At 33.5% G+C, this 16775-nt stretch overlaps 2 pseudogenes; both read left to right on the forward strand.

Moving 5' to 3' along the window:
* Positions 1-202: 202 nt before the first annotated feature.
* LOC105077656 (olfactory receptor 4A47-like) lies at positions 203-1125 on the forward strand (annotated as a pseudogene).
* Positions 1126-8560: 7435 nt separating this feature from the next.
* Positions 8561-9477, forward strand: LOC105077659 (olfactory receptor 4A15-like; annotated as a pseudogene).
* The last annotated feature ends 7298 nt before the right edge of the window (positions 9478-16775 follow it).

Genomic DNA, 16775 nt, shown 5'->3' on the forward strand with positions numbered 1-16775 from the left:
ACTGACAGTGGGGAACGATGCCTTATTCAACTTGGTACTCACAATGTCAATGGCACATTGGACATGAACAAATACTCCATACACATTCTTTTAATTGAATAGAATAGATAAAAAGATTAAACTTATAATGCATGTAAAAGTCCCCCCTTGTTTTGTAGGTTAACTGCTTCTAATATGTGAAGCCAGCTTGTGTACAGACTAGATGCAACCAGGGAAAAATGTAGCTTACTTTGTTCTCTTGGGCCTCACAGAATCCAAAGGAGCAGAAATTCCTTATTGTCAAGTTATTGTTCTTCTACATTTTGACTGTGGTGGGTAACCTGCTCATTGTCGTGACAATAACTGTCAGTAAGACTCTGAACTCACCGATGTAATTTTTTCTTGCTAGCTTATCATTCATAGATCTAATTTATTCCTCTTCTAGTTCCCCCAGATTGATTTCAGACTTGTTCTTTGGGGAAAACACCACATCCTTTGAATCTTGCATGACTCAGCTTTTTACTGAGCACTTTTTTGGTGGGTCAGAGATTGTTCTTCTGTTGGTGATGGCCTATGACCCCTACGTGGCCATCTGTAAGCCTTTGCATTGTTTGGTTATCATGAGGCAAAGGGTGTGTGTTGTGCTGCTGCTGGTGTCCTGGGTTGGAGGATTTCTGCACTCAGTCATTCAACTTGGCACTATTTATGGGCTCCCATTCTGTGGCCCCAATGTCATCGATCACTTTATGTGTGATATGTTCCCCTTGTTCAAACTCATCTGTACTGACACCTATGTCACTGGCATCTTAGTGGTGGCCAATGGAGGACTGATGTGCAGTGTTTTTTTTTCTGCTCTTACTCATCTCCTATGGAGTCATCTTGCACTCTCTAAAGAACCTGAGTCAGGAAGGGAGGCAGAAAGCCCTCCAGACCTGTGTTTCCCACATCACTGTGGTTGTCTGCTTCTTTGTCCCTTGTATTTTCATGTATGCAAGACCTGCTAAGACCTTCCCTATTGACAAATTTTTAAGTGTGTTTTATACAGTCATAAGCCCCATGCTGAACCCATTTATCTACAGCCTAAGAAATTCTGAGATGACTAATGCTATGAAGAAGCTCTGGAGAAAAACATGTCATATCAAGTAGTAAATAAGTGTTTCATCCACGATAAAGCAGTAAAATTAGCATTAAGGCCAATTTCCTTGGAATGTAAGTCTTCATAAATCTGAAGTAAAATGTCCTTTTCTCAAGATATTTATGATAATTATAATTAAAGAATGAAGTATCTATTTGTGCTTTTGATAACAGTTTCCCTGCTAAAATGTAAACTCTATAGTGTCTAGTTTAACACTGCATCTGGAAGGGTGGAATGCATTTAAAGTTGAGAGTCAGTACATGTTATGCAATGTGTTAGTCAGTGAATATTATAGAGGTGCACTATTTTTTAGATAATTTCTGTATTTACTTTTATTACTTTCTTATTCTTATTTTTGTTTTCAGTCATATTCTTGTCTTTCATCTTCATTCTTATATTAGATAAATATTTAATACTGTATAGACTTTCCTCTTTATTCAATTTCATTTGCTTTACATACGCTATTTTTAGTGTAATACACTACTTTTTAAAATAAGAAACTGAAAATAATGGATAATAATAAATATTAAAATAGAACTGATACAAAAGGGAATATGTAGATTAAATCTCTTAATCCTCCTATAGCAGTATCTCCCATTTCTTCAAATGCAGTCACTCTGTTCTTAAGATTCTTCAAGTTATAATCTTTGCAAAAACAACCATATTTTCATAGATGTGTTTGTGATGATGTCTCTGTGTATAAATTTTGCTATTTACTACTCAGCCTCCTGAACGTCTTCATATACCAATCTATAGATCTAACTCATTCTCAGTCTCCTCATACTGCTTAACTTCTTTATGAAGTTACAGTGACACTGATGTATCCATTCCTCTTCATGCTTTCTTCAGTCTTTCTCCATGACAAGCAGTTCTTCAATTAAGTCTTTTTGAAATTTTCTAAGTATGAGTTCCCAGTGGTGGAATTGTTGAGTCAATTGGTTTATGTATTTAAAATGTTGATGTTCATAGTTATTGACAAAATGCCATTCATGAGCTTGTATCAAACTCACTATCCTCTTCATTCTGGAAAATATCTGTTTGCCTGAATTCTCAAAAACCAGTGCTTGATAAATATTTTGGGTATATAACAGTCTGATTAAGGAAACTGTGTTTCATTTGTATACTTTAATTACAAATAAGTAGAATTGAATTTGGGTATCTATTCAAATGTTTAAAATGACTTGTATTCCTTTACATGAATTGACTATTAATGATTTATGTGTTTTATTTGATTGCTGATTTTTTCCATATCAATTTTTAGAATATATTTATGTACTAAGGAGATGATCTCCTTTTCCATGTATGTGGAATTATTTTCTAGCTTGTTATTTAATTTTGTTGTTTCTATACTGTGCAGAATATTCTTGGCCATGTAGAAATATGTTTATATTTGTATAATTAAACCTATCCATATTTTCTTGCTTTTATGTCTTGTTTAGGAAGAATTTCCTTGTTTCAACATTACTAAAATATCCCACATTTTTTCAACATTTAATTTTTAAATTTTTTTATTGTTTTATATTTTATGTTTAGATTTTTGAAGCATGTAAGTAGGGATTGCATTTTAATTATTTTTCAAGAATCATTCAAGGTCATTTTTATAGGTACAAAAGTATTTTTCTTCATGAATTGATATCTCAACTTTGTATTCTAAAATATGGTATGTGTTTGGATAGAAATCAGGCCTCTATTAACTTACAGTGATCTCTTCTTATTCATGTGACTTTTAAACATATGATGTGATTACATTTGATTTAAAATATGCTTCAATACCTCATAAGCCTAGGAGTCCTTCATTACTATTCCTTATCAAAACTGCCTATTCTTGCATATTTATGTTTTATAACTAAAATTCAATAAGCTAATCTAGTAAAAGCTAAGTTTAGTTAATATTTTCAATGCAACTTGATTTAGAAAGAGTTTATATCTTTAGTGAATTGAAATTTCTTATCCACAAACAGGGGTACTTTTTTTATGTTCATATAGATCTGGTATATTTCTTTATAGATTTAGTATTTTTGAGTTCTTTTGCTACTATTGTAAATAGAATTTTGTCTTCTAATACATTTTCCAATTGTCTGATGTTTTAATGTAAAAATTCTTTTTGTTTTCTATTTTTACATAATATATAATCTTTACAGTGCCTCATTCATCCTTTTTAAGACAAAGTTATGCAAGTACTGACAAATATATATAGTTATGTAACCACCATATCAATTAATATGCAGAATGTTTCATCACCAAAAATATTTCCCCATGCTCCTTTGTATCACCTCCTCCCTTCAACTACAGGTCTTGGAAAACTCTGATCCATTTCCATTCCTATAGTTTTGTCTTTTCCAGAATGTCCTATAAATTGAATCATAAGTAGTATGTAGTCTTTTTTTTTTCTCCCAGCTTTATAAAGGTATAATTGAGAATTCAAAATTTTCTATACTTAAGGTATACAATGTCATGATTTTATATAAATATATGCTGTAAAATGGAGACCACAGTGAAGCTAATTTACATATCCATTACCTCTCATGAATATCTAAGTAATTTATTATTTTTGATGCCATTGTAAATGGGATTATTTTCAAAATTAAAATGAAATATTTTTAGATAGCTCATTTTAGTATATGTAAATGCAGCTGATTTTTGTATGTTGATTTTGTATCCTGCAAATTTATTGAATTTGTTTATTTGTTCTAACAGTTTTGGGTGAAATTATTTATGTCTTCTATACATAGGATCATGTCCAATATATAGTCTTTTAGATTTGGCTTCTTGGTCCTGGTATCATGCATTTGAGATTTGTACATATTGTTTTGTTAATAGTTCATTTTATTGCTGAGTATTATTCCAAACTGTATGACATTTATCCTTTTCTCCATTAAGAGATATTTTGATTGTTTCCAGCTATTTGAGATTATGGATAAAACTGATATAAATATTCATGTACAGGTTTTTGTAAAGCCAGGCAAACAAAGAGCCAGAATATGAAATAATTATTTTCAAGACACTAGATGTCAAAAATGATTGACAGTGGTTGCTGAGTGATGAGAAATGAACAAGTGAAGCTCTAAGATTTTTCTGATTTATTACCTTTAAAAAGTTTCCATATTGTGGTACAGAGAAGTATCCCTCAAAAGATCCTGGTAGATTCTCTGAGTTGAGGAGATGAAGTTGAAGGTCAGAGAAGAACAAGGCACTGAGGCAGCTAGATTTCTGAGGGTGGAACACTGAAGATCATAGACCTGTGGGTCAGAGAAAGAGAGATTCAGAGACATTGAGGGAGGCAATGTTGGAGATCTGGAGAGATCCCCCTCGATTACTCATAGTCTTCAGGAAATTACATGAGGATGGGAAAAGATCTACCCACAGAGGTTAGAGAGAGGAGTGCTTGGTGCTCAGACTGGGCCAGGAATAATGCCTATTCTCAGCAGCTGGAAGACCTCATCCTTCACAGGGACAGTGCAGGGAGTTAAATACTTATATGATTCCATATCAGCAGTAGGACGTAATTTAGCCCCATACCCAGCACCACTCCAGATCTGCTTCATAAATCATAGCAGCAAGAAAAAATCAAAAATAAAACATTTAAAAGAATCAAACTAAATATTGTGCTCACAATTTTGTGTCTGTGATAATATGAGATCTTGATCTGATTATTTCTCTTATGAGGACCTTGTTTCATTCTGGTATAAGGATCATGCTGGGTGCATACACAGAGAGGAGATGAGCTGGGAAGTATAATAATTTCCTCCCATTCGTAAAAGTATGCATGTAGGATTGGTACTATTTCTTGATTAATTTTTTATGTAGAATTCATTGATAAAGCTATATGGGGATGGAATTTTGTTTTGGGAAGGGAAGGATTTTAAAGAATTAATTTTCTTTAGTGTTAGATTATTCCAGTTTTTAATTACTTTTCTTAGTGTGTTTATGTAGAAAGTTGTGTTTTTCATAATAGTGGTCTATTTTCTTTTAGTTGTCAAGTATACTGTCATAAATTATTGTATCCTTTTATTATCTTTTTAAGTTCTGCAGACTCTTCATACAGTGATGACCCTCTCTTCATTCTCGATTATGATAATTTTTTTCTCTTATTTTTCTTAATCATTTTTGCTAAGATCTTATCAATTTTACTAAACTTTCAAAGAACCAATTCCTGGATTCACATATTTTCTCTATTTTTTCAATTAATTTCTATTTCAGTGATTTCTGTCTTCTATTTACTATTTCCATTGTACAATGTTCTCTGTGCTAGTTTTGCTTTGTCTTTGCTAGCTCCTTAACATCAAAGTTTAGGTCATTTCTTATAACATTTCTTATAACATTTCTTGCTTTCTAATGCTTACAATTAAAGTTATACATTCCCCTCTAACCATTCCTGGAGCTACATCTACTTTTTATAGTTTTTAAATATATAGTTCATATATATCTTTAATACATCTTTTATTTACATATATATCATTATCTTTCTATTGAAAATTTATTTTTCCAAAGGTTCATGAATAATTTAGACTTGGGTTGTTTAATTTGTAAGTAAATGGAAAATGTTATATTTTTGTTATCAGTTTCTAGTTGAATTACATTTTTATAATATATACATATATTCTATATTATTAAGTCCTTTGAAATGTATTGCAAATTCTTTTATGGCCCAGTTTATTGGTTATTTTGATGAATGTTCCATGAGCAGTTCTTTGAGATAAATAGAATAGTCCCACAGATGTTTTCTCTTTCCCTACTCCCACACTAACACAGATTCTGTCAACTTGCCTCTCTGAAACCATGTGACAAAATTTATCTGCATTATAAATAAGTTTTAAGTGACTTCTTTTGAAATTAACATTTATTATCTTCTGGAAATCAGATCAGATGTCATCTGCAAAGACAAAGCTTAAACAGATTTTCCTACTTTGAAGGTCATGATTTAAACAAGAAAGCTTTTACATATTCTACTTCTGCCCAGACTGGACTTTCCCCTTTTGGAGATACAACCTCAAGTTTTGCTTTTAGGATTTTCCCTCAGAGGACAGGGTTCTGTAAGGCTTATTCTACACGATATTTATATTGGTGGCATCTCTGGAGATAAGATGTGTACTGTCAAAATTATGATTAAGGTCCTAATAAATTTAATTAGACAAGAATCGCCCTTGGAGATGCACCAGTTGAATGACTCTATAATATGTACTGCAGTTCAAATGTAGATAAAGTGTTTGTGGACCTTTGCCATTACCCTCAGAGAGTATCTGTCTGTACTGGTACTCACGTGACAGGCTTCTTCCCGAAATGGAATGATGTACTCAAAACATAATAAAGCATGTATGTGAAGTATTCATCCTTCAGGAAACCCAACGTTCAACAGTGCTGTATGAAGACAGGACAGTGTAACAGGTTGAGAATCAAAATGTCATAAAGGCTTTTTCACTATTTCACTTTTACTGGTATAAAACACAAAATGGCAAAAACTTTTATCTAAATAATTTAAGCATAATTTACAGTTTTTTCTCCAATTAAAATGTTGATTTAATATTTCTTTGTTAAGAGGACAAATTTTGCCAGCAATTTATATTTTTAGTCTCTGTTCAAAATCAAGATTCAAATTTCTTTAGGTATCAGGGCATATATATTAATTTTGAAAATTCTAACAGTTCAAAAAGATATATTTTCTAAAAGATTGAGATGAATCAGATTTCCTGCAACATGAGAAGAGCTGGTCATGTGGAAACAGGTCAAAGTCCAGTGATGGTGTAAATGTCCTGTTGTCTGTGTTCTCAGAGATGGAATCAGTGCATGAAGGACAAGGGAGAAGGCACCAGAGCCCAGTTCGTGGATTTAATGGCTGTCTCCTTATGCAGGTAACCCAGGAAAGGTTTATACACAAGATTCTGAACTAGACTTTATATTTTGCAAGAGTACATTAGTGGTGTGAGAATCCAGTCTTTCAGAAGTTCCCCTATCTGTTTCTCATGACCAGAAAAGTTAGGGATCCTTTGTGATCACTAAAATATGTGGAAATTGATTCTATTATGTAATACTCTTTTGGGATATTTTCTTATTATAAAGATCTAGAATAAATTTACCTTCTGTAGCATCAAGTATACTTAAAAACTAATTTCAAGTGTAACTATTTGGGAATATTTTAATGGGCAGATATTTCTATCTTATTCCTACCCCCCCCCCTTTTTTAAGCCCTTGTGTTGAGGGCTGACTTTCACTAGATCGCAGCTAGGGAGCTGCTCTGCTACCTAGGAAACCCCGACACAGAAGCATGTTGTCTATCAATGGTTTAGCACCAGTTTCCCCACAACCTGTGGTGCGCGACGGGTGAGGGGGCAGCTGCCTTTCTGGCCATGCCCCATGTCCCAGGACAAAAAGCTGTCCTCAACAGATACTTCTAAATCTCATGGTAGTTTTAATTAATATGTGCTGTAAGCATTGCATTTTTATCTAAACAATCCAAATATAATTTAGAGTTTTTTCTCCAATTAAAATGTCAGTTTAATATTTCTTTGTTAAGAGAACAAATTTTGCCAGCAATTAATATTTGTAGTCTCTGTTCACAATCAAGATCAAATTTCTATAGGTATCAGGGCATTCACATTCATTTTGAAAATTCCAGCAGCTCAAAAGGAAATCTTCCATTAAAAAGTAAAAGATGATGTAGCATCTGTAGAAACTGATTGAGTGACTTCCAAGAGCCCAGTGTAATACTGTAGTAAGCAAGCGTTGCTTCAATTCCTATTTTTCTGTTCACACGTGAATTTCAGCATCCTATCATATGTTTGTGGGACATTTTGATGTATCCTTCCTTTAATTGTTTATGATTTTATTTATTTTATATTTTTATTTATATCTTTTATTAGTTAATTGCTTAGAGATATTTGTCTATTTTAGATATTAACTCTGTATATGACCTCAAAAATGTAAACCTTTTCTCCAAACTACTTTTGTGTATTGACATTGTTATATCTTTTCCTAAATCTATGCAAAATTTTTAAAGTGTCAAATATATCTATTTGGGATTTTAATGATTGGTTAAGATTCTTCCACCTTTAGAATGTAGAAAGTTATCTCTTTTATTAACTGGAAAGTAAATATTAAGTAAATCTTGCTTTACTTTTGTATTAAATCTTTAATAAATTTTAATTTTTGTAATAGGTATTACCTATATGTACAGTTTAATTAGCTTCCAGATGGAAAGCTAGCTGTGGCAACTGATTTATTTAATAATTTGTCCCTTTCCCACATATGTCCCTAATTGCTTGCCTCTCCATTAGCCTATAAGATTGTTGAGGTTAAGGATGATGTTTTAATCAGATTTGTATTATAATTTCTGAATGTACTGCCTATTGGTTGAATAAACAAATTATCTTAAGATTTCAAGAAGTCACTAGTAATAAATATATTACAGGTAATTTTGTCCTGATCTCTGAAATAAGACATAGAGAAGACTTTATGGAACAAAGGAACAATGTAACTGAGTTTGTCTTCCTGGGGCTCACTCAGAGCCTCCAGGGTCAGAAAATATTATTTGTTGTGTTCTTGCTCATCTACATTGTGACAATGGTGGGCAACCTACTCATTGTCATGACTGTGGTGGTGAGTCCAACTCTAGATGCACCTATGTAATTCTTTCTTGGCTACATATCATTTATGGATGCTGTTTATTCTACTACAGTCACCCCAAATATGATTATAGGCTTTATGAGAAGAAAACCATTTCATTCCAAGGCTGCATGACCCAGCTTTTCATAGGGCACTTACCTGGTGGTGCTGAGATTTTACTCCTGGTGGTCATGGCTTATGATCACTATGTGGCCATCTGCAAACCCTTGCATTATTTGATGATCATGAATAAACAAGTATGTGTTCTGCAGCTGCTATTGGCCTGGATTGGTGGTTTTTTGCATGCTGTAGTTCAACTGCTCTATGTTTACAACCTTCCCTTCTGTGGCCCCAGTATCATTGACCACTTCATCTGTGACATGTACCCCTTGTGAAAACTTGCCTGCTCTGACACCTACATTATTGGCCTCACTGTGGTTGCCAATGATGGGGCAATCTGTGTGGTCATCTTTATGCTCTTACTCATCTCCTATGGGGTCATCCTGCACTCCCTGAAGAATCTTAGTCAGGAAGGGAGTCGCAAAGCCTTGTCCACCTGTGGCTCCCACATTACTGTGGTGGTCCTCTTCTTTGTCCCTTGCATCTTTATGTATGTGAGACCTCCTTCTGCCTTACCCATTGATAAGTCCTTGACTGTGTTTCACACTGTTATCACTCCTATGTTGAACCCTCTAATCTATACTCTGAGAAATGGAAAGATGAAACATGCCATGAAAAATCTCTGGACCAGAAAAAGAAAATGAGACAGCAGGGAAATGTATTACTTAATTTCTATGAAAAGTTGCTCTTTCCAAGTTAACCATGAATGATTATTTAGCTGTAGTAAATTTCTCCTCAGGTTTAATAACTTGAGAATGATGAAAAACATTTATTATGTGAATACTTCCAATGGTCAAAACATATTTTTAAGATTTTCATAATTTTTTAGTTCAAAGCATATATTTTATGTGAAATATATTTTTAAGATTTTTACAGTTTCCTATGAAAATATGTATAGTTATTGGTTATAAAATGTCTCTGTTGAAACTACTGATTTCTGTTCTATGTGACCAGTTAAGCTATAGTTAATCCTATAAATTTATTTTAGTTAGTGGAAGATTTTCTTATGTTTATGTCTTAAGTAATGTAATCTTTCCAGAATTAATAGGGTTCATTACAGATTTTGGAAAAATAAAGTAAGAAATAAGACATAAAAACTTGGCTCACTCCTCCCTACATAGAAACAGCCCATATTAATATTTGAAGCATATGTTTTATTTTTCTATCTGCAAGATATTTTTATATATTATTTTGCTTATATTGCTCAGTATGTTAACATCAAAGAAGAGTGATGTTTCAGAGATGCAACATTAATAAACAAGAGGCTAAGTGTATTAAAATAATCTGTATGAACAAGATGTATATACATGAAATAACCAATCTTACTTATTTTTACAATTAGGAAATCATATTATCTCCTCAATTGGAGCAGCTTTGTTTGGTGTTACATTTTCATAAAGATGACTCATTAATCTTCCCAGATAGTTTAGACTATCTGGTAATACTTCTGCTGGTTTTCAATATCCCCATCTCCATTTTTGCTCATACTGTTCCATGGCCTTCTTTAGAGACCCAGGCTCTGCCTTTCGTCTGTAAATTCTTCATAAACCATAATCTGTGAGCTTCAAATATGCACTACAAAATTTGACACCAGATATTTTGAGTGATATTGTTAAGAGACATGCTGCAGTATATGTCTTTCTTATCCCTTTTATTAATGAAATACAGATTACTAGGAAGAAGCCAGGATACATTGTTCTATTGGGTCAAGATATCATTAATAAATCCTCTCTTTCTCTGAATAAGGCTTGAAACTAAATATTATCATTTTTTAAAGTGGTCAGAAGCATGCAGTCAAAGAAACTTACTATTCTACCTCCCTTATTTATCCTGGATGCATGAGGGGCTAAGGCTAGGGGGCAGTGGTGCTTTTCACTGGTAAATCACACTGTATGAAAAGCCTCATATTCTGATTTGTATTGCTATTGTTGTTATACGGATATTTCTTATATTATCTCAAAGTCTTTCCAAACATAACAGTATTTGTCAAATAATATCAAGCATTTGATTTGATTGGAATTTATGGAATTAATTCCTCCCCTTTTGGATGTTGCTATAGATTGAAAGTTTGTTTCTCTCTCCAAATTTATAAGTTAAATCCTTTATAATATGATGGTATTTGGAGGTGGGCTGTTTGGGAAATAATTATATCATGAATGTGGAGCCCTGATGATGGGATTAATACCCTTATAAGAGAACTTTGAGAGCTCACCTGACCCTTCTGCCACATGAGGACACAGCACATAGCTGTCTGTAAACTGAGGAGGGACCCTCACCAGACATGGAATCTGCTGACACCTTAATCTTGGAGTTCTGAGCCTCCAGATCTATGAAAGATAAATGTTCATTGTTAAACCCATCCAGTCCATGGTATTCTGAAATTGTTCCCCAAGTGGACTAAGACAGAAATTTAGTTAATTTTCAAATTTGTATAATTCTGTCAAATGATGAGTTATAAAACTTTGCTAATTATCTGTATTCACTGGTCTATAAACTCCCTCATGTCAGGGAAAAATTTTAAATGTCTTTATGTTCTCATAATACATGGGACATAGAATCCACTCCATATACTGTCAATTGCTTGAATTCTTAATCTATTGGAGTGAAAATTTTTATTGATAAACTTTGATTAATTCTTTCTACATTAAATATATATATTTGCCACAAATATTTACTCTTCTTTGACAAATACTTATCATGTTATTTATGCTGTAATAATGGCTATTTTTACATAAAGATGTTGTTTTAATATTCTTTAACTTTTGGATTTCTTCTATCACGTCACTTTTGGAAAATCCCATTTCCTTCCACTGATTTTATAAATTTTAACTTGTTTTTTTTTAAATAACTTTTCAAAACATTTTATATTTAACCCATCTAGAATTTAGTTTTATTAGTGATTAGGAAATATCTAAGCCTACTTTCCCCCAACAGGTAAAATAATCTGACAATATTATTACAAGTTCCAGTAATAATTTGAAATTTTTCCATTTACTATGTCAGGTTTTATACCAACTAGAAGCTTCAATTTTGGGGCATTTTTTTTCTCGTCCTCCTTCACCTTCCCCTCCTCCTCTAAATTTTAGGATTATTCTGCAAAGTTTGAAATCTTCCCAGAAAAAGATATTTAGAAAGTTGTGACTCTACATATTTCTTTTGAGGGAAACATGTTTTAATATCTTGTTTTCTTATCCAGAATAAGACACATATTGTGAAGGGTTGATTAATGTCTCAATAAAAATTTGTAATCTTCTCTCTAGAGTGTATCTTGCCTTTTAGTTTTCTTAAAAAGAGGGCCTTCTTAATTATATTTAATTCACATTTTCAATGAGCTGGTCAGAAAGGGTTTGATGTCTTTCACTGGCATGAATTACAGCACAATCCTCAAAGCCAGGAGCATATGTCTGTACTCAAACATTTATAAGCCTGTATCCAACAATACACAAGTCTGTATCCCACCACACACTCAGATCTGTATCCAACCTCATGTGAATCTGTATGACCACCCGTATGTGTATATTCAGTGATATGTAAGTCTGTATAAAATTTCATGTATGTATCTATATGTGAACACACATGGGTCTGTATCTGACAACACATGGGTCAGTATTTGACTACTGTTATGACTGCATGTATGTATGTATATGCATATGTATCTGATATGATCACACATGAGCATGTATCTGTCCACATACAGGGCTATAGCTTGCCATTCACTAGTCTGTATCTGACTGTATACAAATTTAGGAAGAACTTGATGGAACAATTCTGTTTCATGTGGCATGGACCGAGATCACTCTTCAGTTGATTGATGGACATTTAAGGATAGTCCAAGATGAATTCACTTATATGAATGAAGCCTTGGTAGAGATGACTATAGGATGGGACTCTTCTGGGTCTCTTTCTTCTCCATGTAGATAGAGGGTAATGTAGAGAATGTCTGCCCAGTGAGGTTCTCAGACTTGTAAAATGACAGTTCAGGGCTCCGAGAAGGAAGAGGCAAAAGTTATCAGGCCAGTTAAGTCTCATCCCATCATGACATAAGATTGAAGTCCAGGATATCAAGTTTTATTATTACTATTATTATTATAATTTTTGCAGGGAGGATGTAATTAGATTTATTTGGTTTTTCATTGGAGGTAATGAGGATTGAACCCAGGACCTCGTGCATGCTAAGCATGCACTCTACCACTTGAGCTATACCCTCCTGCAAGATATCAAGTTTTAAATTCAGACTGCTCTTCACATCCAAAGAAGCAATCAACAAAATAAAAGGTAACTTATAGAATGGGAGAAAATAGTTGCAAATCTTATATCTCGTAAGAGTTAATATCTAAGAAATATAAGGAACTTTTACAACTCAAGAGCCAAAAACCAAAAAACTCAATTTAAAATGGGCAAAGAACTTAAATTGGTATTTTTCCAAAGAAGACATACAAATTGTCACTAGGAATGTAAGAAGGTGTTCAACATCACTAATAATTAGGGAAATGCAAATCATAACAAAAATCAGATACTACCTCACACCTCTTAGGATGGCTATATGAGATTTACAGGAGAAATTAAATGCTTGTGAGGATGTAGAGAAGAGGGAACTCTACTATCCAGGTGGTGGGAATATAAATTTGTTCAGCTACTATGGGAAACATTATGGAGATTTCTCAAAAAATTAAAAATAAAACTACCATATGATTCAGCAATCCACTTCTGTGTTTATATCCAAGAATATAAAATTAGGAACGTGAAGAGATATCTATACTCCCATGTTCATGGCAGTATTATTCACAATAGCTTAATATAAAACCTAAATGTCCCCTGATTGATGAACAGATAAAGAAACATGGTATACATACATATGTATATATGTATGTATGTAAATATATATATATACATATAGAAACACAATGGAATATTATTCAGCTATATAAAAGAAGTGAATCCTGCCATCTGTGACAATATGGAGGGACTTTGAGGGCATTATGCTAAGTAAAATAAGCAGAAATAGAAAGACAAATACTTTATTTTAATATAAGCATTTAAAGCTATACATTTTCTTCTAAGTACTGTGTTGGTCACAACCCATCCATTTTGTTACAGTTTTATTGTCTAGTTACAAATATGTGTTAATTACATTAAGATTTCTTCTTTGGTTCATGGTTCCTTTAAATATTTATTGCTAAGTTTCCAAATAATTGGAAGATTTTTCTAGATATCTGTATTAGCTGTCTATTTCTGCATTGCAAATCACCTCAAAACTTAGTGACTTGAAAAAACACAAACTTATATCACAGTTTCTGTAGGTCCACATACTGAGCATGACTTAGCTGGTTCCTCCACTTCAGGTTCTCTCACAAGGCTGCAATCAAGGTGCTGGCTGGGGCTACAGCCTCACATGAAGGCTCCTCTGAGGAAGGATCCACTTCCTAGCTTGTGCGGATGGTTGTTGGCAGGATTCGGTTTCTCAACATCAATTAAATATCTTATCAAATTATAATTCCAATTACATCCCACTGCCCTTGAAATTGTTGTCATATATTTTACTGCTACATATGTTATAAATTTCTGAATATATTATTAATCTTTCATTACATAACTAATTATTTAAAAATTTAGAAAAGGAATTTCTTCCTTTGTCTATTTAATTCATGTACATCATTTCCACTTTCTTCATTCTTTTCTACAAATTCTGATTTCTGTATGATACTGTTTTCTTCAGCCTGAATAACTTCTTTTTCTATTTCTTGTAATGTCTGTTTGCTGGCTATGATGACAAAATGTTGTCTCCTCGAGGTTGAGGAGTTTTAAAGGCATAAGTTGCCACAGAGTTTTGGCTAGTTTCCCTACAAAATTGTGACTTATGAGGGAGTCAGTGATTAACTTTACTAATGGAATTGGAACATTCAGCAGTGACAGGAGCCAGATCAGGATCAGTGACAGGTAGATCCTATTGCTCACTCAGCCTGTGTAGATCATTCATCTCTGCCACAGTGACCAACAAAATGGTTGAAAATGCTGATTGATAGCCACAGGACAGGCCATCTTGTCAACCAGATTTTTGAGAGTTTCCTCTGCAGCAAATTCTCTCTGATAGGAACTTTATATGATAAACAGATATTTTTGTGTTTGGTCCATTCTGAGTAATCCAGCTACATACACCACCTCCATATTGCTTTGTCATCCATTCTTCCATTTTTCTCTTTCCCTCAACAGTGTGTCAAATCTGTATTTACTGTCTATTTCTCCTCCCATGTGAAATGAAAGCCATATGTACTGCTCAAAATACTGCTCATCAGAAGGGTTTTTCTTCACCTTGAGTCTTTATTTTTTGCTTTTTTCCCCTTTGTTTTATGAGGGGGAGGTAATTAGGTTTATTTATTTCTGTTTGGAGGAGGTACTGGGGATTAAACCCAGGATCTAGTGCATGCTAAGCATTTGCTCTACCACTTGAGCTATACCCTTTCCTCCCCCACTTTGAGCATTTAATATCAACTTCAAGTGAAACTGCAGAGCAGCAATTGTCTACTTTTGGCCGCTGCTGCTTTACTAGGCAGATGTATTCATAAACCTGTCTGTATCTTTATTCCCTCCATCATACTGATTACTTTGGCTTTATATTTGTGTTACATTAATAAATTCTTGAATATATGTTTATAATCAAAAGCATTGGATTTTTGAGGTTTATTATTTTCTAATATATGAAAGTAAGATTTAGCTGACTCTAATAAGCTTTGATATACTGTATTTTCATTATCATTAAGCTCAAAATGTTTCCTAATTTTTGTTGTGGTTCATTTTACCCAGGAGGTATTTAGAAATGCACTGTTTTTGTTGTTGTTGTTGTTGCTGTTGTTGTTGTTGTTCTTTTTTTTAACTTTTTTATTGATTTATAATCATTTTACAATGCTGTGTCAAATTCCAGTGTAGAGCACAATTTTTCAGTTATACATGAACATATATATATTCATTGTCACATTTTTTTTCTGTGTGAGCTACCATTAGATCTTGTATATATTTCCCTGTGCTATACAGTATAATCTTGTTTATCTATTCTACAATTTTGAAATCCCAGTCTATCTCTTCCCACCCCCACCCCCTTGGCAACCACAAGTTTATATTCTATGTCTGTGAGTCTATTTCTGTTTTGTATTTATGCTTTGTTTGTTTTGTTTGTTTTTTAGATTCCACATGTGAGCTATCTCATATGGTATTTTTCTTTCTCTTTCTGGCTTACTTCACTTAAAATGACATTCTCCAGGAGCATCCATGTTGCTGCAAATGGCGTTATGTTGTCGGTTTTTATAGCTGAGTAGTATTCCATTGTATAAATATACCACCTCTTCTGTATCCAGTAATCTGTTGATAGACATTTAGGCTGTTTCCATGTCTTGGCAATTGTAAACAATGCTGCTATGAACATTGGGGTGCAGGTGTCATCCTGAAGTAGGGCTCCTTCTGGATATAAGCCCAGGAGTGGTATTCCTGGGTCATATGGTAAGTCTATTCCTAGTCTTTTGAGGAATCTCCATAATGTTTTCCATAGTGGCTGCACCAAACTGCATTCCCACCAGCAGTGAAGGAGGGTTCCCTTTTCTCTACAGCCTCTCCAGCCTCTCCAGCATTTGTCATTTGTGGACTTTTGAATGATGGCCATTCTGACTGGTGTGAGGTGATACCTCATTGTAGTTTTGAATAAATGCACTGTTTAGTTTTAAAACATAGAGTAATTTTCTGGCTACTTTTAGGTTTTGACTTTCTAGGTTATTTATTTTCTTCATGTCCAGAGACATACTTTATGACTGTAATTTTTGAAATTTCTTGGGAATTACTTTTTGGCTCAGCATACAATTACTTTTGAAGAATGTTCTGTGGGCACTTTTTGCCATTGTTGGATGCGTTGTTTCTTGTTTTAATTGATCACATTTGTTAAGGATGTTTAAACATT

The sequence above is a fragment of the Camelus bactrianus genome, chromosome 23 (assembly GCF_048773025.1).
Source record: "Camelus bactrianus isolate YW-2024 breed Bactrian camel chromosome 23, ASM4877302v1, whole genome shotgun sequence".
Classification (NCBI taxonomy): Eukaryota; Metazoa; Chordata; class Mammalia; order Artiodactyla; family Camelidae; genus Camelus; species Camelus bactrianus.